Source organism: Pinus tabuliformis, chromosome 6 (assembly GCF_031772625.1).
Source record: "Pinus tabuliformis cultivar Carrire ecotype Pingquan chromosome 6, CPIR1, whole genome shotgun sequence".
In the NCBI taxonomy this organism is placed as follows: domain Eukaryota; kingdom Viridiplantae; phylum Streptophyta; class Pinopsida; order Pinales; family Pinaceae; genus Pinus; species Pinus tabuliformis.
Genome location: NC_142292.1, coordinates 1,119,569,703 through 1,119,594,770, shown reverse-complemented (window position 1 = coordinate 1,119,594,770; position 25,068 = coordinate 1,119,569,703). Strand labels below are relative to the sequence as shown.

At 38.7% G+C, this 25,068-nt stretch overlaps 1 protein-coding gene across 2 annotated transcripts in view; it reads left to right on the top strand.

Annotated features, from left to right (window-relative positions):
- Positions 1-25,068, top strand: part of LOC149262809 (aluminum-activated malate transporter 9-like) — a 167,955-nt gene that overhangs the window by 112,234 nt on the left and 30,653 nt on the right. The window lies entirely within an intron of this gene.

The following is a 25,068-nucleotide window of genomic DNA, read 5'->3' as shown; positions in this document are numbered from 1 at the left end:
TTTCTTGCAGTTCTTTTCCATCCAGCAGTGTAGTTACTGGGAGACAACACGGCATTAGGGAGTAGTCATTTTCCAGCTTTGAGATTATTGTTTATCACCTAGGTTCTCTCAAGCTTGCCCTTGAGGCAAACCAAGGTGCATTCTCCATACTATTCTACTTGCTCCATTACATAAATAAAATAACTCAGCTGGTTCTCATTCGAGTGTATAGAGCATTTGTCAATTGTTTTGATTTTTCTATGTATAAATCATATTTGCTTTTGCATATCATTGTTTGTTTAAGTTTGGAACATTACAGTGGTATCAGAGCTTAGATTTTGGCTCAGTCGTGGGAAAACTTTTCTATGAGTGAGGAGGACTGGAAAAATATTAGTTATAGGAGGCAAAGGTACTAGAGTAGGGAAAGGGAGTTGGAGATTACTCCAGACACGAAGGATCATGGGAAGACTGTGGTAGCAGAAGATATGGGTGAGCCCAAGAGTAGGGAGGAGATGGCCTTTAATAGTCTCTTGAAGGCTTTGAGTGATTTGGCAAAAGGGCAAAAGGAGATGCTGGACAAGATCAAGATGCAGAACTGAGAGCGGAGCACTCACCGGGAGTTTGTAGTTGGAGAGACTTTAGGGGCCTCTCAACAGTTTGATCACCTTTCACCTACTATGCAACGACCATCCTTGAGTGAACCAACTTGAGTTACTCTACCCTCTTTTATGTTGAAGAATCTAGGGCAATTAGAGTGAATGTGATTTTTCTTATCATGATAACTATTTGTGAGACATTTTAACTTTTGCTTATTAACACAATCTTATTTTGATGTCATTAGTGTGCGTATTTCTTACTTCATCAAACAGTTACCAAAAATACAAGAGACAAGAACACAAGATGTTGGCTTTCTGCCAGGGCCAAAACCACTTCCTCTTGGATAGGAAAACCTGCTCAAAATTATTCTTATAGAGATTCCAATTGATGAATACCAAGGCCATGACCCTTGACCTATCAAGCCACTCTAGGACCAAGACACCAATCCTGTTCTTATTGCTGAGATCATCATCATCATCATTACTGCTTCACCGAGATCATCATTACTACACCATGACTGCTCCTTGAGATCACCACTGTGCCTTTACTGAGATTATTATTGGACCTTCATTGAGATCACCATCATAACAACAAGGTCCATATGTATGCATCCATGAGAGCTACACCGAGAAATTTTACATGATCAAGACTTTGTAACTATGTGTTCATCATATTCATGACAGAGACTGAGATCATGACTGTGTCCAGATTATATGTGAAGTTAATGCGTGTCACTGTGGGATCATTCCAAAGTGTGTCACTGCGAGATTGAGTGTGCTACTCGTAGGATCATTGAAATCCTCTTCATCACAATTAAGCCGAGACGGTAACTGTACCGAGATAGTATGCTGAGAGTGTAAATATGCCGAGATAGTGGTATTCATCTGAAAAATACACATGTTGCATCATGGACAGACTTTGAAATTACCTTATTGTGGCATACGAAACCCTTCCTGTAACTGCCATCCGAAACTTCAGAGGGATACGAGTTTTGCACCTATTATTTTGTGAAGACCCTAGCCGCATATATATAGTGGTCAACCTATGCATTTGAGCCGACATGACAATGTGAAACATTATCTTTTTATTGAGTCGACATGACTGTTCTTGTTAATTCATTTGCAGGCCGACATCACTGTGTTTTACATCGTTTTGCTTGCTACCTTCTTTAAGAGGATTGTGCTTGTCTTTGAGGGCTTGATCTAGACACTAGGTTGACTCATTTACATTACACATAAGCTCAAGAAGAGCATGACATTGACTTGTTGACTTTCCTAGACCTATGAAATGAGCAAGAAACTCATTCTTATAATTTACAAAAATAATATTTTTTTTTCTTGACAAGTGCAAAGATCAAAATTACATTTGTAAATGCTGAACCTAGTTACACTTTCTTCAACACTCCCTCTTAACTAGGGAGGTATTTATAATGGTACTTGGTCATTCTCAATCTGAAGAATTTCTCATAAGAAGAATCAGATTGGTAACCCATCTGTATAGCATCATAGTAACCAACATTGTTTCCACAACAAGGCCTTGACTGACAACTCTATCTCTCATCAAATCAGAGCACAATGTTGGCGAGACCAATGACTATAGACACCTTCCTCATTGTCTCTCAAGGTAGTGTTGATTGAGTTGACCTTCTAGGATTATTCTTATCTTGGGTTCCCAGCCCTCAAAGAATATCGATCCTCTTGCCTACTCTCATCTTGAATGCCCTACACATCCTCAAAGAGCATCAGATTCCAGATGATTACCCAATCCTCCAATTCTTTCTTCCCAGGTGAAGACAAGAATGTTGTGTCTCTCTCTCCCTCCCAATTAGGGAGGATACATCCACGATGTCTCTACATTTCTCTTCATGGCCTTCACTAAGACTTACGACTGTTAGTCTTGGCTTAGTGCATGACACATGAAATATAAACACAATTGTCACTCCTTTTTAATCAGGGGTGACCCAATCCAAGCTCCCTCTTGATCAGGGACTTGTCAAAGCTCGCTTTGAACAAGGGATTCTCCTTTTCATCAACAACTTCTTCTTCGTGGGTCCTTGAGCTGCTTGATCAAATTCTTTCCTTGATGTCATAAAATTCAGTTGAGCTTCTTTCTTGTAGGGCATCACCCATCGATCACTTTCCTTCTTGGTTCGTCATGTCATTCCTTTCTTTATGGAAAGTGGCCTTTTTGATGCATATCTGGAACCTTCTTCATATAACTTCTTCTTTCCATCATGCTTCTTTCAGGAATTTCCATCCACCACATGAATGCAATTGTACTTGTACTTACAACTCTTGTTCCAGTAGCCCTGCATGCACTCATCCAGATATTATTCAAGAAATCAAAACATAACATTAAATCAAATCGTACCTTACTAGATGGCTCTTCATCATGACATCTTCTTGTAGGTATTAACATCCTGCATTCATGTTGACACATCTCCTAAAGATATCCATTGTCAAGGGTCTCCATCTTTTTCAGACTTTCATCAGAGTCCTCATATCCTTCTAGGAGATTTCCTAGTCAAATCTTCTTGGTCTATTGGATGTTGATTGCCTTCATCATGGTTGCATATCTCATGATCTCTTCCTTCCTGACTCATTCCATTTCGGGAGCTTTCAATCATATTTTCTTAACTAGTCAACCACCTCATACTTCATATGAGGACATATTATGTTGATTTCATCTTAGTGTGACTTTATGCCTTCCTGCATCCTCTCAGAGGAGGAGATCTTTTTTCTCTTGATCATGCTTCTCAAGATAGAAGTAATGATCCATGTTCCCTGCAACCATACGACATGACATTATAATATTAAGCACAAGCATACGTACCTCATTTTACCTTTATGTCATCTAGGCTTCTTCCAGTAGATTCCTTGATTGAAAAGATCTTCAATCCCTTGATTTGCTTTGTTTCCCATGTCATCACACCATCATCCCATGAATTCCATAAGTTGGAGTTTCTGATGAAACACTTGCTGCTTCTTTAGATTAGTGAACCCTTCGATGAGGATTCCATCAGAGAATCTTGAGGATCTTGCATATCCCCATTTGGCAAATGTTTCCTTCTTGATGTATGATGGGCCTTGTCCTGGATGACTTCTTCCTTTCTTGCAATGTCCAATGAGGTTCCCAAGAGCTGTATCCTTCAAGTTTGACTACCATGGATTTTGTCCTTCATGATTCCCATGGTAATGTCACGAGCTCTTGTTCCTAATGCTTCCATGATGCCACAATGCATCTTATTATCATGGGCATATCTATAACACAAGATTCAGGAGCTTAAGATAGGACCCTTCTGTGAGGGATACTATCTCAATCATTGTTACTCCCTCTTTCCTTGGCCCTTTTTTTCAACTTCCTCCATCTTTCTGGTGATATGAGCTTCTTTTCATTATCTTTCCATAGCATTGAATCTTAGCTATATAATTCTGTATTGTTTGAGGACCAACCTTCCCTTTCCTTTTTGCACATGTTTGAGTTCCTTAACCTTCAATGCTTTTGCCATCAACTTGTCTTTCTGTATCTAGCATAGAGACCACAAATTGTCGGATGAGGTAACCTTCCTTGTCTATGGACATTTGTTACCTTGCTTATGATGATCATCTTCTTATCATCTCTCCCAGGTTTCCCAATTGAGATCTTATGAAGATATTCCTTCATCCTTTGATACCTTCAATCAGGTCTAAGTGATATGACCTTTTTAACTTTATTTCAGATAGTATATCTTCTAGCATTTCATATATCTCTTTTATGTCTCCTTTCTTGCTACATAAGGATGAGAGGACTTCAAGAGTTCCCTCCCATGAATTCAAAGGAGACCTGTTCACTGACTTCTCTCATCTACGAGGATTGTGACAATCCTCCTTATTCCATGCAAGGACCTTTGATGACCCATTCAATCCATAGATCTCCTTGCAGTCATGAAGTCATTTAACCAAACTTGATTATAAAAATGAAAGATACTTACTTGACAAGTGAAGATGAACTCTTCTACTTGATCACTTTGATGCTGGTTGGAGAAGATGTATTGGAGTTTCCTCTTGGATGATCTTCTCTTTGATGGAAAGCCTTTCTTCAATGGAAAAGGTTGCTCCCTTTTTATGAGGATGATGCTTCCGTTGGATGATCTTCTTCTAGGGCAAGGAAATGATCCTTGCTTTTATAACCTTGAAGGTGATGACAATTATTTTTCTTCTTCAATATGCTTTGCCTTCTTTAGTAGTGTAGATCAGGATTGCTGCTAGGGTTTCAACTTGTTTCTTTGATTTTGAGATCCTTTGAGTTACCTTGCTTTGTAAACATCTTGATGAGGGTCTTGGTGGCCTTTTGATGATGGCTTGTGGAGACACAAGTTCTTGCTGTTGTAGACTGCTTGTTGTAGACTTGATCCTTCAATCTTGACAAAACCCTTCAACTTGCTTTGATGCTCTTGAAGATTAATCCTTGTATGTCTCTTTGCTGCCCCTCCTTTGACTTTTGAACCTTAGCTCCAATACCATGTTGAAGAATCTAGGGCAATTAGAGTGAATGTGATTCTTCTTATCATGATAACTATTTGTGAGGTATTTTAACTTTTGCTTATTAGCACAATCTTCTCTTGATGTCATTAGTGTGTATTTCTTACTTCATCAAACAGTTACCAAAAATACAAGAGACAAGAACATAAGATGTTGCTTTCTGCCAGGGCCAAAACTTCTCCCTCTTGGAGAGGAAAACCTGCTCAAAATTGTTCTTATAGAGATTCTAATTGACGAATACCAAGACCATGACCCTTGACTTATCAAGCCACTCCAGGACCAAGATACCAATCTTCTTCTTACTGCGGAGATCATCGTCATCATCACTGCACCATGATTGCTCCTTGAGATCACCAATGTGCCTTTACTAAGATCATCTCTACACCTTCATGGAGATCATCATCATAACAACGAGGTTCATATGTATGTATCCATGAGAGCTGCAACGAGAACTTTTACATGATCACGACTTCGTAACTATGCCTTCATCATATTCATGACAGAGACTGAGATCATGACTGCGTCTAGATTAAATGTGAAGTTAATGTGTCTCATTGTGGGATCATACCAAAGCGTGTCACTGCGAGATTGAGTGTGCTATTGTAGGATCATTGAAATCCTCTTCCTCACAATTAAGCCGAGAGTATAACTGTATCGAGATAGTATACCGAGAGTGTAAATATGTTGAGGTAGTCACTGTAACTAGGATGCTGAGACAGTGGTACTCATCTGAAAAATACACATGCTGCATCATGGACAGACTTCGAAATTACCTTACCGTGGCATATGAAACCCTTATTGTAACTGCCATCTAAAACTTCAGAGGGATACGAGTTCTACACCTATTCTTTTGCAAAGACCCTAGCCGCATATATATAGTGGTCAGCGTATGCATTTCAGTTGACATGACAGTGTGAAACGTTGTGTCTTTTTATTGAGTCGACATGCCTGTTCTTGTTAATTCATTTGTAGGCCGACATGACTGTGTTTTACATCGTATATATAGTGGTCGACCTATGCATTTGAGTCCACATGATAGTGTGAAACATTGTGTGTTTTTATTGAGCCGACATGACTGTTCTTGTTAATTCATTTGTAGGATGACATGACTGTGTTTTACATCGTTTTGCGTGTTGCCTTCTTCAAGAGGATTGTTCTTGTCTTGGAGGGGCTTGATCTAGACACTAGGTTGACTCATTTACATTACATATAAGCTCAAGAAGAGCATGACATTGACTCGTTAACTTTCCTATACCTATGAAATGAGCAAGAAACTCATTCTTATACTTTACAAAAATAATATTTCTTTTTCTTGACAAGTACAAAGATCAAAATTACATTTGTAAATACCGAACCTAGTTACACTTTCTTCAACATTTTATACCTTTGGCATAGGGTGAGACTGGTGGAGGAGAGGATCTGTCGTTGATGGGGGAGCATTTCCGTGAGTGGCAGTCCATGGGGGCAAACTTTAGAGAGGCTCTCACCTTCAGAGACTTTTGCAAGCTGAAGCAAAATGAGAAGGGGAAGGGCTATGGCACACAGAACTATGAGCTACATCGTTCTATTGGGAAAATGTATTTTCCTACATATGATGGCACTACCAAAGTGCAAAACACTTGCTTGGGTAGAGAAGCTCGGCACATACTTCAAGCTGAACCGAATGACAAAGGTAGAGGCCATCAAGATGGCCACATTACACCTGGAGGGGCAGGCACACGATTTGTGGTTTCATGGTTCGTCCACTCTGGGGCATGCCAGCGTGACCTGCTATGAGGACTTCACGTGGAGAGTAGTGGAGCGCTTTGATCAGAGGGATCCAGAGGCTCACTTCAGGGAGTTGACCCAACTCAGACAGACAGGGCATCTGGAGCATTATATCTTGAAGTTTTTGAGGGTCTCAGTTATTGTACCTGATTTGTCGGATGCGAGGAGAGTATACACATATGTAGAGGGATTGACAAAGCCATTGTGGGGACTGGTGAAGTACCGCAAACCATCTACTCTTCCGGAGGCAATATCTTGCACTTGGGATTTACAGTGGCTATTCCCAAGACACGAGCTCCATTTCCTTCACACACTCCCTACCCTCAGAAGGGAAGTGACACTACAATGTCCTGTTGTATCTCTGAGATGATAATGGTCAGTTATGATGCCACGGCATTTAAGATATTTGTTTTGGGGGGTTTTCTTTTAATTTTGGAGGACCAATGTATGAAACAAATTTAAAACAGTCATACCTAACCTTTTGGATAGTATTAATATTTAAACAGAGCGCTGCTATTAAAATCCACATAGTGATATAACTTGTTTAGTGATGAGTAGAAACTGAAAGATGATATGACTATTACAATTTTCAAATAGAAAATTAAATAATCATAAGTAAAAAAACCTTCAAACAATGTTCAGAAAGTTTAATAGAATATGCCTAAGATTACAAAAGATGCTGATGATTTTATGATTTTGAGGGAATTAATTAAACAAACGGTTTATATAATTCATTCTCTTTTAAGGTGATCACTTCAGAAGCTTATAGGAGTAAATTGAAACACAATTATTCCTATTTCTTTATCTTTGTAAAACTTAAGAATATGAAGCAAGGACACAGTGAATGAAAATTGGAAAACTTACAGGGAACACAAAACTGTATGAATCAAAACTCAGAATCCTTTGCTTTTGTATTAATGATTCAGAAAAAGCCAAGTACATTTAATGCTTACAAATGTTTCTTTCAAGGGTGCAACCTTTAATAACTCGTGGAAGGGATTTATTTATACAATCTTAGAGCTAAGAGAACATCTTAATTTTTTTTACAAAAATAGATCCATACAAAATCAAGAATATAAACTGATAGTCGATCTGTCACTATTTTGGTGTTGAGTTGTTGATGACTGTTCCCGGAAAAGCTAAAAATTGATGAACTGTTGATGACCTATTCCTGAAAACACTGGATGCTGTTTGATCCTCTTTTCAGTCAAGTAAATTAGTTAACTGTTCCCAACGTTTCTTATCTGGGGTAGATAACTTAGTTACTCTTCAGTAAACTTCATCCTTTTCTGTATACTTAGGAAAAGTAGGTTTTACTGGAAATATATCTCTGATTTCATTTAAATTGAAAAAGGAATCTCTGAGTGCATTCAACACAACCCTTGGTACCTACCTTTGTAAGCTTTCGAACATAATCTTCAATGGGCATTAATTTGTCGTTTATCACAAGCATAGAGGGCAAACCCTTGCTGGTCAAGGGTTCTAACCTGCTGAAAAATCTTTGAACTATGACATTAACACTGTTAATGAATAAAATGGAGCGGGGCTGTTTGATGAACGACTAAATCCTCATTAATTATCCAATGGGACTGTTAAAACGGGTCTATGGAGTATAAATTTGCAGGAGTGGCGAATTAAATGAATAACGGATAGGCGATAGCTGATTGGATAGAGGAAGTGACTGAGAGTAGATGTGGATGATGACGTAGGAGCGATAGTGAATGGTCGAATGAAAACCGCATTCAGGAGCAAGTTAGGGTGGTAAGTTGTTTTAGTATTTTAAGTCTCGAAAGACTAGGATGGAGGAAAAGTAGTTTTGGAGGGCGGTTTCCAAAACTGCCCAGTTCGGACCCCCCCGCCAATAAAGTTCGAACGACAAATGAGGGCCAAAAAACGATGTAGGCCGTCAGATCTTAGGAAAGTGTGGGATGAAAAATAAAATGAATGAGATTTAACAACGCGAGGCGGAAGTGATGGTGGGGCCAAGAGTTCTGTCGGATGTGACATGTATGGGGTATTTGCAAATAAATGGATGAAGTTTGGATATTTACAAAATAACATTGATACTTAGAATTTATGGTTAATAAAACCCATCACCATATGCACATATTTCCAATGTTATATCTTAGGATAAAAATCCTTTCATGCTCCAATTGTATTTCATTTGTCTACCTACTCTTAACTCCTAACTTTTTTCAATCTCAGTTACCCGAGTACACTTAGACTAGCAACTCAACATTTTCTTTTTAATGACTAATCTACTTCTGTCCCTTATTGCTTCCATCGGCTCAGATTAAACTGTTGAGCCAATTTTATTTGTCACCTATTGACAAACAATTTAAATAAAATCCAATCATGATTAAACTGTACAATTGGATTCTATGGACTAGTGTGGCAATTAAACAATTTGCATGCAACATTTAATTTGCAAAATAGACTTTGACTGAGAGTAGTGGCATTTGGATTTGCAACACTTTCATAATTTATTATGTTTTTCCTCTATAATCTAACATTTTTTATTTTTGCCTTCCTTTTTTAGGGCATCTATTCTAACATTTTATATGATATGGACTTATTCATCAAAATATCCCTAACATTTTTTGATTCAATATTCTTTTTGTCCATATCCAAACTTAACATTTTTTGGAATGATTTTCATTTTTTTGACTAATTGATGCTAATTTACCAAAACCAAAAAATGCTACAACATCGGCTCCAACTGGGGACTGCTTTTTCCTGTAGAATGCAGAGAACCTGCAGATCCATGTGCTTTCTCCACGGGCTATGGAGCATTTGCTGTAAAAACTCACACTGACATTTTGAAAAATAAAATAAACCGAACTTTTTACAATGGTAGTAATGAAATCTACTTCAACTTGTAGAAACTTTAAAACAGGGAAGGCCAAGTTGGTAGGGAAAATTGCATCTTTCCCATAGACTAATTGGAAAGGAGATTTTCCAGTAGACCTCTTTGGGGTAATCCTGTTTGCTTAGACTGCATAAATTAGATGAGAGTCCCAACTCTTTTTATGACCCTGCTAAAGTCTTTTTGATCACCTTTATCAGAGTTTTATTTGATGATTCTACAAGAGCATTACCTTGAGGATAATATGGAGTTGAATGATGTAACATAATCTGATATTTCTGGCAAAACTCAATCATTTTAACACTGGAAAATGTTGTGGCATTGTCAGTAACAATCTGGGTTGGGCAACCAAATCTAGATAAAATATTTTCTTCAATGAATTTGATTACTATTGAATCAGTAGCATTTCTTACTAGAATTGCTTCCACCCATTTGGTAAAGTAGTCTGTTGTAGTGAGGATCCATCTATGCTGATTGCTTGAAGTGGGATGAATTTCTCCAATAAAATCGAGTCCCCATTGGAGAAAAGGTGCTGAGACTATTGTTGGGATCAGTGGAAGAGCTACTATTTTTTGCTTACCAACAAACATTTGACAAGGGACACAACTTTTGACCTTTGCTCCTACTTGTAAGAACAATGTGGGCCAATGAAATTTTACCCTTAATATCTTATATGCTATTGCTCTCCAAGCATATTGTCCTCCACAAAATCTTGTATGAAACTGATCAATGAGTCCTTCAATTTCTGATTCTTTTAAACATAATAACAAGATATTTTGTGGGTCCTTCCAGTATAGATTTGCATCTATGATACAATGTTTCACTGCTTTCAGTTTGAGAGTTTTACATTGACTTTTGGAGAATGATGTTGGACATTCAAAATGGATCAAGAAATTTACAATATCTTGATACCAATTTGACAAAAGAAATTTCTCATCAATGTGTAGAGAAATGGTTCGATCTGAAGGTAAAGGTTCTTGTGGATTCTTTTCTTCAGGATTGTGGGAAGGTTCTTGTGGATTCTCCTTATTTGAACTTTGAGCAGGGGCTTGTGGATTCTCCCCATGTATTTCCAAAACAGAGTTGATGCCCAGCACTTTACAGTTGGATTTAGCTAGAAGCTTAGCTAATCCTTGACCCTTTACTAGCTTTGTGGTTTTGATAGTTAGATCAAACTCCAGTATTTGAGTGATCCATCTATTTCTCTTCCCATCAGTGTCTGGTTGGGTTAAAACATTTTTTATAACACTATTAGGAACATAAGCAGTAATAGGTGAATGTAGGACATACATCCTGAATTATTTCAGAGCTTGTATAAGGGCATAGGCTTGCTTTTCAATTATGTCATACTTAAGCTCAACATCTCTCATAACCTTATTGAAAGAGGCTATAGGTTGGTCATGGGAATCTTCATTCTTTTGTAATAAAACAACAAGGGTTGTTTCAGAGGCAAAGGAAAATATATTGAATGGCTTGGTATAATCAGGACTGGCTAGGGTTGGGGCTTCAGAGATAGTCTTCTTGATTTGGTCAAATGCATACTTGGAAGAGACAATCCATTTAACTTCACGATCCTTTCGGAGCATATGAGTGATGTCTTTCACAATTTCGGCATAATTCGGGATAAACCTCCTTAAAAAATTAATCTTGCCTAGAAAAGCTTGAATCTCCTTCTTATTTCTAGGTAATGACCTTGCTTTTATAGCAGAAACATGTTTGGGATCAATCACCACTCCTTTTGAGATTATGTGGCCTAGCAGCTTTCCTTCTTTGATAGCCCAAAGACTTTTTAGGATTGAGGGATATTCCGCATTTCCTACACTTGTCAAAAACCTTCATCAAGTGTTTTAGATGTTTTTTATCAGAATTAGAAAAAACAGTGATGTCATCAAGATAAATGACTACAAATTTGTTTACTTGTCCCATAAAAGCTATCCATAGCTCTTTGAAAAGTTGCTCCAGCATTGGGAAAGCCAAAGGGCATTCTAGAATACATAAATGTACCCCAGGGTGTAGTAAACACTGTCTTCTCTCTATTTGTTGGATCAACATTTATTTGATTATAACCTGAAAAACCATCAAGCATGGAAAGTCTTTGTGCTCCTGAAACCATTTGAAGTAACTGATCAATTTTGGGTAAAGGGTAGTTATCTTTTAATGATGCTTTATTCAAATTCCTAAAGTCCACACAAATTCTGATTTCCCCATTCTTCTTTCTAACATGAACTAAATTAGCAACCCAATTAGAGTATCTAAGAGGGAGAATAATTTTGGCATCTAGCATTTTCTTAATTTCCTTTTCTACAGTTGGTAGAAGAGTTGGATTAATCCTCCTAAGTTTCTGTTGAGAAGGTTTTGCTTTTGGTTTTAAAGGAATCTTATGTTGTATTAGTGATGTATCATAAGTCTTTAGATCAACATAGGTCCATGCAAAAACATCCTTGTATTTTTCAAATAACTTAAGGTATTGAGCTTTGATTTCGGGATCTAAGGATGCACAGATTTTGATGTTCCTAATGTCATCATTTGTTCCAATATTTACTTCCTCTATGTCATCTTGTGGAGAAATTGACTGTGGGTTTCTGAGTGCATCATTTTGATCAAACAATTTCTCTAAAGGAATGAGACCTTTGGGTCCATGCAAAAACATCCTTGTATTTTTCAAATAACTTAAGGTATTGAGCTTTTGATTTGGGGATCTAAGGATGCACAAATTTTGATGTTCCTAATGTCATCACTTGTTCCAATATTCACTTCCTCTATGTCATCTTGTGGAGAAATTGACTGTGGGTTTCTGAGGGCATCATTTTGATCAAACAATTTCTCTAAAGGAATGAGACCTTTGGGAATAAAATTGTTAGACAACTGAATGATATCATGATTGGCAATTTTTGAATTGAAATCTGAATTATCATTTTCATTTGTTTCTGTTCTATTTTCATCAATTTGTGGCACTGAAAATTCATCTATAACCTGCAGAAAAGGTTTTAACTGTTTATTATCTTCGAATATCTGCCAGTATTTTAGATTATCTGGGATGGATGGCCTGTATTTGACTTGTATTTGATAGAGCACATTAGTTTGATCAGGAATTTTAAATGAACTAGCAGAAACAACTAGGGAATCTGCATGAATATTTTGATCCCTTGGGATATAAGTCAAATTAAAAGCATTAAAGAAATTTTCAACTGAATCCCAAACCTCATTTCGATAAGATCTAAGCCTAGGATGTTTTGTTTGGCAAAGATTTCTAACTTGTTTAACAATGAGCTCTGAGTCAGTAAAAACACTCAGGTTTTGTACTTTTAAGCTCTTGGCTAACTGCAGTCCTAAAAGGAAAGCCTCATATTCAGCTACATTATTTGTAACTTCAAAATCAAGTTTACATGATTGTGTAATGTTTTCTTTTTCTGGTGAGATTAATACTACCCCAGCTCCTGCTCCATCCTTTGTACAAGAACCATCAAAGAATAACTTTCACACATCAGTTTGATTTGGTACAGGACTTTCAATTACATCTTCAATTTTTACTTGAGTTTCATGTGTTTGGTTTGAAGAGAGTTGGAAACAACCAAAATCTTGATCAATTGCATAAATAGGATGGTTCCTTGGTTGATCTGTTTTAAAAACAGTGTGCACAAATCTTACTTCTCTATACAACCTTAGTTGTTCTCCTCCACAAACTGGAATAGTGGCATAAGACATGTCCATCTGAAGAGTTCCCCCTAATTTGGCACAACAAGACCTTGAAAGGAGCATTCCAAATTTTGGAGGGATATCTGTCACAACTATATTTAACACTACATTTTTCACTGGGATATGGGCGAGAGTGACTACTAAATCCTTAATCAATCCTAGACAAGGCACCCTTTTGGAATCAAAGGTGCACAAATCATGATAGGATCTGGTCATGTCGAGGTTTAAATGAGCCATGATAGTTTTTGGCATGAGATTATGTGATGCTCCAGAATCAAGCATACAACTGTATAGCATTGAATTATTTGTTTTAAGAGTCACATAGAAAGGGGGTACTATTCATCTACCATATCTGAGCTAAGACCAAAAACAACTACTAGTTTTTCATCTTGAAGAATAATAATATCACTTTCAACATTGATTGAGGTGTTTTGTATCCATTTGGAAACTTGATTTTTATATCCAGGATTTTTGGAAATTTCTGAAAGTGGTGTAGGGATTTTAACTCTTTCTAACTCCTTTTCAACATTCAATGCAATTAAAACAATTTTTTCAATTTGAGTAGTATTAGTTGACCGATTTAATGGTCGAATAATAGTTGTCTGAGTTTCAACAGCTTTGGTACGAGGTTCAATTGTTGGAGGTTCCTTAGGAGGTCTTCTAGGACCAAGTCTAGGCCTAAGATCATATCTTTTATTCAGCTTTGCAATTAATAATTCAGAGAAGGCATGATATTTGGAAGCCTGTGAGGAGTCTTGATCTTGTTGAACTTGCTTTTGTTGTGAGAGAGGAATAATAGTGGTCTGACCAAAAGAGGTATCCATATTGTTAATATCTTCAGTGATAGTCATAGTATTGTCATTAGGCTGTTGATCATCTATCAGTAAAGGAGTTGGAACCTGCTGATCATTACTAGGCCTTTGAAGAATTTGTAATGGTGGATTTCTTTTGTATTGACCTTGATTTTGATTTTTGGGTTGAGTGATTGTTTTTTGAACTGTTCTAGGTTGAGTCTCAATCTTGGAAATTCTATTAGATAGATTTCTAAGAAGTGAAGTTATCTCATCTATTTTAGAATCTTCAGTTTTAGTCTTAGAGGAAGTAGAGGCCTCTTGAATTGATTTAAGTTTTCTTTGGGCCTTTTCCTCTTTAGCTTTTAAAGTGGCTGACGCAGCCCTTTTGCTTCCACCTCTATAGCCTTAGTTTGCATATATTCAAGAGTCCTTTAAGTTCTTTCTCTTAACATCCCAGCACAATCATCTTCAAAAGCTTTTGAAAACCTAGACTTGGTTGCTGCTACAGGGGGTTTGCAATCAGGGGGCATATTATGATAACGTTTGTTGAACCTTTTGATAAAATTAGAGACAGGTTCACCAACATTTCTTTTAAGTTCTTCAAACTCAGTCAAAAAGCAAAGAGCATTTTTTTTCACACCCCATCAATTTTTGAATATATTTGTTAACTCTTCCTAGTTTCTAATGGAATTTGCAGATAATTGCCTAAACCAAGTCCTCACATTTCCCTCAAGAGACTGAACAAACAACCTCATGTAAACATTTTTTTGTTCTATGTTCATGTTATCTGCAAAGTCTAGGAATGCTTGAAGATGGTCCTCAGCTGAGGGACCAATTTCTCCATTATATCTAGGAAGGTGCTTTAAATATCCATTAGGGAAAGCATCAAGGGCTAGAGGTAAAACTAAAGCTGCATATCTTGGCTGTACAATGGGTTGGAATGCTATAATAGAAGATGATGTATGAGATGTTTGTGAAGATGATGATAGGGAAGAGGAAGATGGTGATAGAAGGGGTGAATTACTATGTGGGGGTGAAGAAGGAGGAGATAAAGAAGGTGGAGACTTTTTGAATGATTTTAAAGGAGTTTTAATAACCAACTTGTGGACCTGAGAATGAATATCCTCTTTAGTTTCAAAGAGTGGATTTGAATATATAGCAAAGGTCCCTTCAGGTTGTTTAGAAGTAGAAGATTTAGGTTGTTCAGAAGTAGAATGAAATGAATAAGTAGTGGGGGATATAAAGTCTGTAGGTTTGTATTCAGGTAAATGAACACCCAGGTCAGACTCAGATTTAGGTGATCCCGGTGGAAGTGGGGGTTTTGGATGAGATTCAAGTGAATGAATAAGGAAAGCTGATTTGAAATCAACTCCCCTATCCAAGAGTTCAGCAACCCTTGGTGATAAGTGAGTGTACTCTGGATTGGATGGAATGTTACTATAGGGATCAAATTGTAATATATCTTCAGACTGCAAGGCTAAAGTAGAAGAAGATGGTTGATGTCTTCTTCTAGAACTGGCCTTTCTCACAAGTCTTTCTGGATCTGACAGAGGACTAACTGTGTTAGATTCAAATGGGATCTAGTGTGCTTAAAAGGTACCAATTTGGTACAGTGGAGTCGCTAGGTGAAGGATTTTGACCTATCTAGACCTTTAGTCACCTTAAAGGAATAGGAATTATATCGTTGACTCAGGAAAACTTAATGGAATTCGATTCCCTGACAACGACGCTATATCTTTGAGATGATAATGGTCAACTATCATGCCTGGGCATCTAAGATATTTGTTTTGGGGGGTTTTGTTTTAATTTTGGAGGACCAATGTATGAAACAGATTTAAAACAGTCATACCTAACCTTTTGAATAGTATTAATATTTAAACAGAGGGCTGCTATTAAAATCCACACAATGATATAGCTTGTTTAGTGATGAGTAGAAACTGAAAGATAATATGACTATTACAATTTTCAAATAGAAAATTAAATAATCATAAGTAAGAAAACCTTCAAACAATGTTCAGAAAGTTTAACAGAATATACCTAAGATTACAAAAGATGCTGATGTTTTTATGATTTAGAGGGAATTAATTAAACAAACAATTTATATAATTCATTCTCTTTTAAGGTGATCACTTCAAAAGCTTATAGGAGTAAATTGAAACACAATTATTCCTACCTGTTTATCTTTGTAAAACATAAAAATATGAAGAAAGAACACAGTGAATGAAAACTGGAAAACTTACAGGGAACACAAAACTGTATGAATCAAAACTCAGAATCCTTTGCTTTTGTATTAATGATTCAGAAAAAGCCAAGTACATTTAATGCTTACAAATGTTTCTTTCAAGGGTGCAACCTTTAATAACTCGTGGAAGGGAGTTATTTATACGATCTTAGAGCTAAGAGAACATCTTAATTTTTTTTTTACAAAAATAGATCAATACAAAACCAGGAATATAAACTGATAGTCAATCTGTCACTATTTTGGTGTTGAGCTGTTGATGACTGTTCCTGGAAAAGCTAAAAACTGCTGAATTGTTGATGACCTGTTCCTGGAAACACTAAATGCTGTTTGATCCTCTTTTCAGTGAAGTAAATCAGTTAACTGTTCCTAGCGTTTCTTATCTGGGATAGATAACTTAGTTACTCTTCGGTAAACTTCATCCATTCCTGTATACTTAGTAAAAATAAGTTTTACTGGAAATATATGTCTGATTTCATTTAAAATGAAAAAGGAATCTCTGAGTGCATTCAACACAACCCTTGGTGTTGCTGCACCTTTTATGTTTGAAACTGAAGCTACATTGGTACCTACCTCTGTAAGCTTTCGAACATAATCTTCAATGGGCATTAATTTGTCGTTTATCACAAGCATAGAGGGCAAACCCTTGCTGGTCAAGGTTTCTAACCTGCTGAAAAATCTTTGAACTATGACATTAATGCTGTTAATGAATAAAATGGAGCGGGGCTGTTTGATGAATGGCTAAATCCTCATTAATTATCTAACGAGACTGTTAAAACGGGTCTATGGAGTATAGATTCCCAGGAGTGGCGAATTAAATGAATAATGGATAGGCGCCAGTTGATTGGATAGAGGAAGTGTCTTGGAGCGGACGTGGAGAATGACGTAGGAGCTATGGTGAATGGTCGAATGAAAACCATGTTCGGTAGCAAGTTAGGGCGGTAAGTTGTGTAGGTATTTTAAGTCCCGAAAGACTAGGATGGAGGAAAAATAGTTTTGGAGGGTGGTTTCCAAAACTGCCCAGTTCGGACCCCCCCCCGACCAGTAAAGTTCGGACGGCAAATGAGGGTCAAAAAGCGATGTAGGCCATCAGATCTCGGGAAAGTGTGTGGGATGAAAAATAAAATGAATGAGATTTAACAACGCGAGGCGGAAGTGATGGTGGGGCCAAGAGTTTTGTCGGATGTGACATGTATGGGGTATTTGCGAATAAATAGATGAGCTTTGGATATTTACAAAATAACATTGATACTTAGAATTTATGCTTAATAAAACCCATCACCATATGCACATATTTCCAATGTTATATTTTAGGATAAAAATCCTTTCATGCTCCAATTGTATTTCATTTGTCTACCTACTCTTAACTCCTAACATTTTTTTAATCTTAGTTACCCGAGTGCACTTAGACTAGCAACTCAACATTTTCCTTTTAATGACTAATCTACTTCTATCCCTTATTGCTTCCATTGGCTTAGTTTAAATTCTTGAGCAAATTTTATTTGTTACCTATTGACAAACAATTTAAATCAAATCCAATCATGATTAAACTGTACAATTAGATTCTATGGACTAGTGTGGCAATTAAACAATCTGCACACAACATTTTATTTACAAAAATAAACTTTGACTGAGAGTAGTGGAATTTGGATTTGCAACACTTTCAGAATTTATTATGTTTTCTTTTCTCTCTAATCTAACATTTTTTATTTTTTCCTTCCTTTTTTAGGGCATCCGTTCTAACATTTTATATGATATGGACTTATTCATCCAAATATCTCTAACATTTTTTGATTCAATATTCTTATTGTCCATATCCTAACTTAACATTTTTTGGAATGATTTTCATTTTTTTGACTAATTGATGTTAACTTACTAAAACCAAAAAATGCTACAACACGTCCACAACACAGAGAGCAGCTCAAGGGTGGGGCCAGTGGGATGATGAAACCAGGAGAGACCTCAGGAGGAGGAAGTTGTGTTTTACATGTCGAGAGCCTTGGGCACTCGGTCCTCGGTGCACAACGGGCAAGGCCTATTACATCAAGGTCTTCTCAAGCAGTGATCAGGAGGATGATGGGGTGTTCGAGTTTGCCAACGAGGATCTGGCTGGGAGAGGACCATTACCACCACCACCACGACCTCAGGGAGGAGCATCTTTCACACCACCCGGGGTAGTCCTAGCTTCTTTGTGTGGGATTCCCAAATTTTTGACCATGATGACCAGAGGTATGGTGTAGGGGCAGCATGTTTATGTTTTGGTAGACAGTGGGGCCACCCACAATTTTATTGATTCTTAGATGGTCTAGAAGAGGGGCATCACCATTGCAGAGTTTGAGGGGTTTTCAGTGCTAATACCAGAAGATAGGACAATGTAGTGCACTCGATATGTTCCTGCTCTAACAGTGAGTATGGGGAACTATTCGATGAAAGACCACTTTTTCGTGGTGGATGTACCAGACACCAATGTGGTGCTGAGTGTCCAATGGTTGTATTCCCTTGGACGGGTTACCACCAATTGGAAGCAGCTTGTGATGGAGTTTGCTGGACCGGATGGCAAGTCGGTGGTTCTTCGGGACATGCATTTGTGCCCCCCTCAAATAGTTTCGGCCCATAAGATGGAGGCCGATTTGAGGCATGGAGACATAGCATGGACAATAGAGCTAAGGATTTTAGGCTAGGGGGGAAGACCATGCCACCACATCTAGACATACAGGCAGTACTAGATAAATATCCGTTAGTCTTTGGAGATATACCACTGGATCAACCACCTGACAAGGGGATTCGAGCACACTGTAGAGTTGGAGCTTGGTGTGCAGGCAGTCATCAATACACCTTATAGGCATTCCAAGGCCTATAAGGACGAGATTGAGAGGGCCATCAGGGAGTTATTGGCGTTGGGTCACATCAGACCGAGTTCCAGCCCGTTTTCTTCTTCGGTCGTGCTGGTGAAGATGAAGGGCAGGACTCTCCACATGTGTATTCACTACAAGGCCCTCAACGAGTAGACATTGAAGAATGGGTATCCCGTTCCATGCATTGATGAGTTGATGGACGAGCTTAGAGGAGCCAAGTACTTCTCTAAGATAGATTTTTGGTCAAGATATCATCAAATCCGGGTGAGAGAGTAGAACATCCCAAAGACAACTTTCAGGTGTAATTACGGGCATTTCGAGTTCTTGGTCATGCCTTTTGGGTTGACCAATGCACCGGCTACTTTTCAGTCATGCATGAACCATGTGTTCTGAGGCCAGTTGAGGAGGTTTGTACTAGTATTCTTTGATGACATCTTGATCTACAACAGGACATGGGAGGAGCACTTGCAACACTTAGAGACAGTCTTGCGTATATTGGACACATCATAGGTGCAGATGGGGTGAAGGTGCACGAGGAGAAGATTCGAGCCATTTGGGATTGGCAAGAGCCCCGAGATGTGACAACGTTGAGAGGATTTTGGGCATTTGTACCTATTATCAGAAGTTCGTGAAGGGATTTTCACAGTTGGCAACACCCTATACTGATCTAACTAAGAAGGGGGCTTTTGCATGGACAAAGGGAGCTCAGGCAACATTTGATCGCGTCAACGAGGTGATGAGTTGTTGCCTGGTATTGGTACTCCCAAATTTTATTCAGTCTTTCACATTATAGTGTGCTGCATCAGGTGTGGGGATCGGGGCAGTCTTGTCCCAATGAGGGCACCCCATTGCTTTCGAGAGCTGGAAGCTTCTACCTCATGAGATGTCGTATACCATTTACGACAAGGAGATGTTGGCCATAATGCATGCATTGGCCAAGTTTAGACAGTACTTGGTGGGGAACCTATTTCAGGTGAAGACAGATCATAACAGTCTTCGCCATTTCATGGGGCAGCAGGGCGTCAATGACATACAACAAAGGTGGTTCAGCAAGGTGCAAGCCTACGATTTTTATATTGAGTATGTGCGAGGGAAGCACAACGTAGTGGCGGGTGCACTATCTAGGAGACCAGCCGGGCTTTCGCTCATGAGCATTTGTCATGATTGGAAGGCTCAGTTATTGGTAGAGTACTCCAAGGATCGTCGGGTGTGCGAGATCTTGGAGGGAAACTATGTAGATGAGCGCTATAGGGTGATGGATGAGGTTATTTATTATAAGGGGTGCATATTTTTGGTTTCAGGATCCCAATTGAGAGAGCGCATCCTTCGAGCAACCTATGATTCTCCTTTGTCTGGGCACCAGGGGTTTAGGAAGACTTATATGGCAGTGAAAGAGTGCTTCACTTGGAAGGGCCTCAGGGGAGACGTGTTGAGGCATGTGCAGGAGTGTGAAGCTTGCCAGAGGAACAAAGGAGAATTGACCCATCCAACAAGATTGTTGCAGTCTCTTCCCATCCCTGAGGGGAAATGGGAGAGCATTTGTATGGAGTTCATCACTGGACTTCCCTCGGTGCAAGGGAAGGATTGTATTTTTGTGGTGGATCGAATGACCAAGTTTACACACTTCTTTGCCATACTGACACGATATTCAACATTGTAGGTGGCAGAGTTGTTCTTTAGGGAGGTCTTTCGTCTACATAGACTCCCTAAGACTATATTCAGTGACCGGGATAACCGATTCATGGGAGGATTTTTGTAAGAGCTCTTTAGGCTAGTTGCCACTGAGCTCACCCGAGCACTAGCTATCATCCACAGATTGATGGCCACATAGAGAGGGTAAACCAGTGGTTAGAGGGCTATCTCAAGAACTATGTGATAGGGCAGCGGAGGGCTTGGATTCGATGGTTGCATCTGGGAGAGTATTGTTACAACACCACCCATCACACGTCCATTGGTATGACTTCTTTCTGTGCTTTATATGATTATGATGCTTTGTCTTTTGGTGACATTGCTTTTGGAGGCAGCAGGGCCCCAAAGGCCAAGGATTGGATCCTAGAGAGCTAAGATATCCTCAAGGCTCTTAAGGATAACTTACAGACAACCCAGAACTAGCAGAAGATGTATGTTGACCGACATCGAGTAGAGAGGCATTTTGAGGAGGGGGACTTGGTCTACCTTCGATTGCAGCCTTACCGTCAGTCCACACTGAAGCAGAAGGGGGTCGAAAAGTTGCAACCGAGATTCTTTGGGCCTTACAGAGTGATCAGGAGGGTTGGAGAGGTGGCTTACGAGTTGGAGCTACCACTAGGGAGCAGGATCCATAACATCTTTCATGTGTCATGCCTCAAGAGGGTGTTGGGGCAACATGTTACAACAGCTGTGGAGTTGCCTCCACTTGATGATGAGGGGCATTTGATTTTAGAGCCAGAGGCCATCTTAGAGACTAGGGAGAGGAAGCTCAAAAGCAGGGTCATCAGAGAGTATTTGGTGCATTGGAAGAGTTTACCGGATGAGGATGCCACTTGGGAAGGGGAGCACATACTTGAGCATCCAACATTGAAGTTGCTTGGGGACAAGCAACATTTGGGAGGGGAGGACTGTCATGTCCCTTCCTAAATTATTTTGGAACAAAATTATTTTTTGTATTATGGGGCCAATTGTGGAGCTAGTGGGTCCCATTCAATTTTATTAGGAGATTAGACTAGGAAAAGTTATTTTTGTTGTTGTTAAGTTACACATGGGGGCCACCCACAGTAGGAAAACACACGCTCCCTCGTTCGATTTGCATGGAGGTGGTTAAGTGAGGGCCCATGACGGGGGAAGAATTGGAGGGAAAAGTGCTCCACGAAATCTATATAAGGAAGGCAACTCTCCTCATCTCAATCATATTTTTGGTATATCGATTCTCTTTGGTTGCTCGAGCTGCTTAGTTGTGTCACTCGCTGTTTAGCATGAGTTCTTCAAGCAAAGAGCTCACCCTTTCTTCGAGGGACTTTGAGTGCCACCCTAGGAAGGTTTTTCTTCATTTCATCAGGAGGACGATCTCATTGTGATTTCCAGCAGTTGCATTCATCTCTAGGTGGTGCGCATTATTGGAGGACACAATGAAGAGGAGGTCGAGTTTGCTTGTGGTGTCTTGCAGTGGAGTTTGGGTGAGATTTTCCGGAGAGGAGGCAGAGGAGGATTGTTGGCATTTTGGAGAGTTTGGGCGCTGGAGGAGCGTACTACTTTGCAAGGTGAATTTCGCACTTCATAGGCCAGCGCAGAGGCAACACTTGGTGCTCACGTGGTGGGTAGAGTATCAGTCTTTGAGGCTGAGCTTTACTATGGAGGTGAAGGAAAATACTTGGGGTGGTGTTTGCTTAATTTTCAGAGCTTGGAGGAGGATTTCGTGGGTGTTCCTTGTAGACCGTATTTCTTGAGTAGTTTGGAGGGCGTAGGCCATATTGGAGGTTGAATTTGGGAGGTTGGATTCAGGCCAAACGCTTTTTGGGTTTTGGACAAGGAGCTTGGGGCTGAAGTTTCATCATTTTCTAAGCATCGAAGACGAGGTTTCTTGCAGTTCCTTTCCAACCAACAGTGTAGTTACTCGGAGACAGCATAGAGCATTAGAGGAGTAGTCATTTTCCAGCTTTGAGATTATTGTTATCACCTGGGTTCTGTCAAGCTTGCGCTGGAGGCAAGCCCAGGTGCATTCTCCATACTATTGTACTTGCTCCATTTTATAAATAAAATGGTTCAGTTGGTTCTCATTTATGGAGTGTATTGAGCATTTGCTGATTGTTTTGATTTTTTTGTGTATAAATCATATTTTCTTTTGCATATTACTGTTTGTTTAAGTTTGGAACATTACATAGCAACTTGATTTAAGATTATGCGACAAGTAAGATTAATGAGCACAAACAGTTAGATTATTTGGGATATATTAGTGATAGACTAGTGCCTTCAAAATAAGGAATAGTTGCACAACAATGATTAATGTATCAAGTTACCATATAGGAAAACGCTGCAAGGATGATATGCAAGATCTGTCCTAGATGAAATGTAGGATCTAATCTAATGTGGAATGCAAAATCTTGATTACTTTTAGTCAAATGCCTATTCTAGGTGAGAGCCTTCTCCTCAATTTTTGAAGCTAGTCACAAACGAAGTTGAAGAGAGAAGTGCTGGGGAAGGAGGCTACGGTCTCATTAATGATCCCTCCCTAGGACCTCTAACCACCCAAGTGCCTCCGTTCCATCTTCCTAGAAGGGATTTCCCGCAAGAGAACTGCAAGGTCACTTGTGTTAATCGTGAATGGAATTTTAACTTCTCAAATTGGGCGAAGAAGGTGGTCCTAAATCTCTATCAACAAAGCTTATGCTTGGAGGTAAATTTTAATTATGCAATTCTAATCTAGGATGAGAATGCAAATGATGACCAAATTAAGATTTGCTTTAATGAAGTTACAAAATGAAAAAGTGCTTCAATGAAGAAATATACTAGTAACCAATATATCAAATATCACTTTTCAATTAGGATTACAGGAACGAATTAGAGAAGCACGTTAATGTTATTCAATGAAACAATTATAGCAATGCTTCTTGATTACTTGTATGTGCTTATTAGAATTTCTCTTTCACTTATTAGATTTGCAAATTAGAACAAGAGGAATTTCTTAAGATTAAAAGAGCACAACTATAAGCAATTGGATGAGATTGCTAACCGTGAAATTAGATAGTGAAATAAATGTTCAAATATGTAATGCAATGCGACTATAGACTAACAATGCGACTATGAAATACACAATGAGATACAATTAGCAAATAGATGAGAGAGGGACCGTTAGTAACTAAACAAGGCTGTCTTTGACACGACAAGAGAGAAACCAATAGCAATGCCAATATCCAATGAGTGCCAAATGCTAATCTGTCCTTTCAAATGGCAATAGATGTCTGAACAACCACTTCAAAAATGCACTATATTTTCAACATGCCACTATCAAGCATATATCAGTCTAGAATATGATTCACCAAGATGCAAGGAACACTACCAATGCTCAATAGCTAAACTTCATACTAGAAGTAATGTGAAGATGTCACTATAATGTCAGATCAGACCACTATAGCAATGACATCAGTCTTCAGTAACCAATGTCAGTTATCAAAATGCATGAGATAAGAGCCAAAATACTTGTGATTAATATGTGTTTGTTGTGAGTTAACTTTAGCATGTTTTGGGCTTATTATTCGGTGTTAACTTGTGAATGGGGTCTGCAATATAGAGTAGCTTCAAATCTGATGTATACAATCAATGAATAGGCTACAATAGGGTGCAACAACAAGGCCTTGGATGCTTGCAGCCTAGTCTCAAGGGATGATATGCTTGGATGAGCACACAAATTACAAAGTTTGAGCTACAAAGAAGTGCCCAAACCTTCTCCAACCTTCACACTATACCTGCATCCACCAATGATTAGCCCATAATTGATATATGACATGAAAGAGCGACAAAATTGCTTGCGGCCTAGGCTATGAGAGGTCTCTAGCCTTGCGACTAGGACTAGATGGAAAATTTTGATGGAGAATGAGTACCCAAGTCCCAAAACAAAAGGATATTAACCCTTGCACATGTCTGCAACAAAAGGTTAGTCAAGTATAAACCTTGTAATGCCAATTTCTCAATGAAAATCACAATCAAACCTTGACAAAAACTTCAATTAGGCCTGCAACCCAAAGGAGTCAGTCCCAAAATCAAGCACGATGAAATCGTCAAG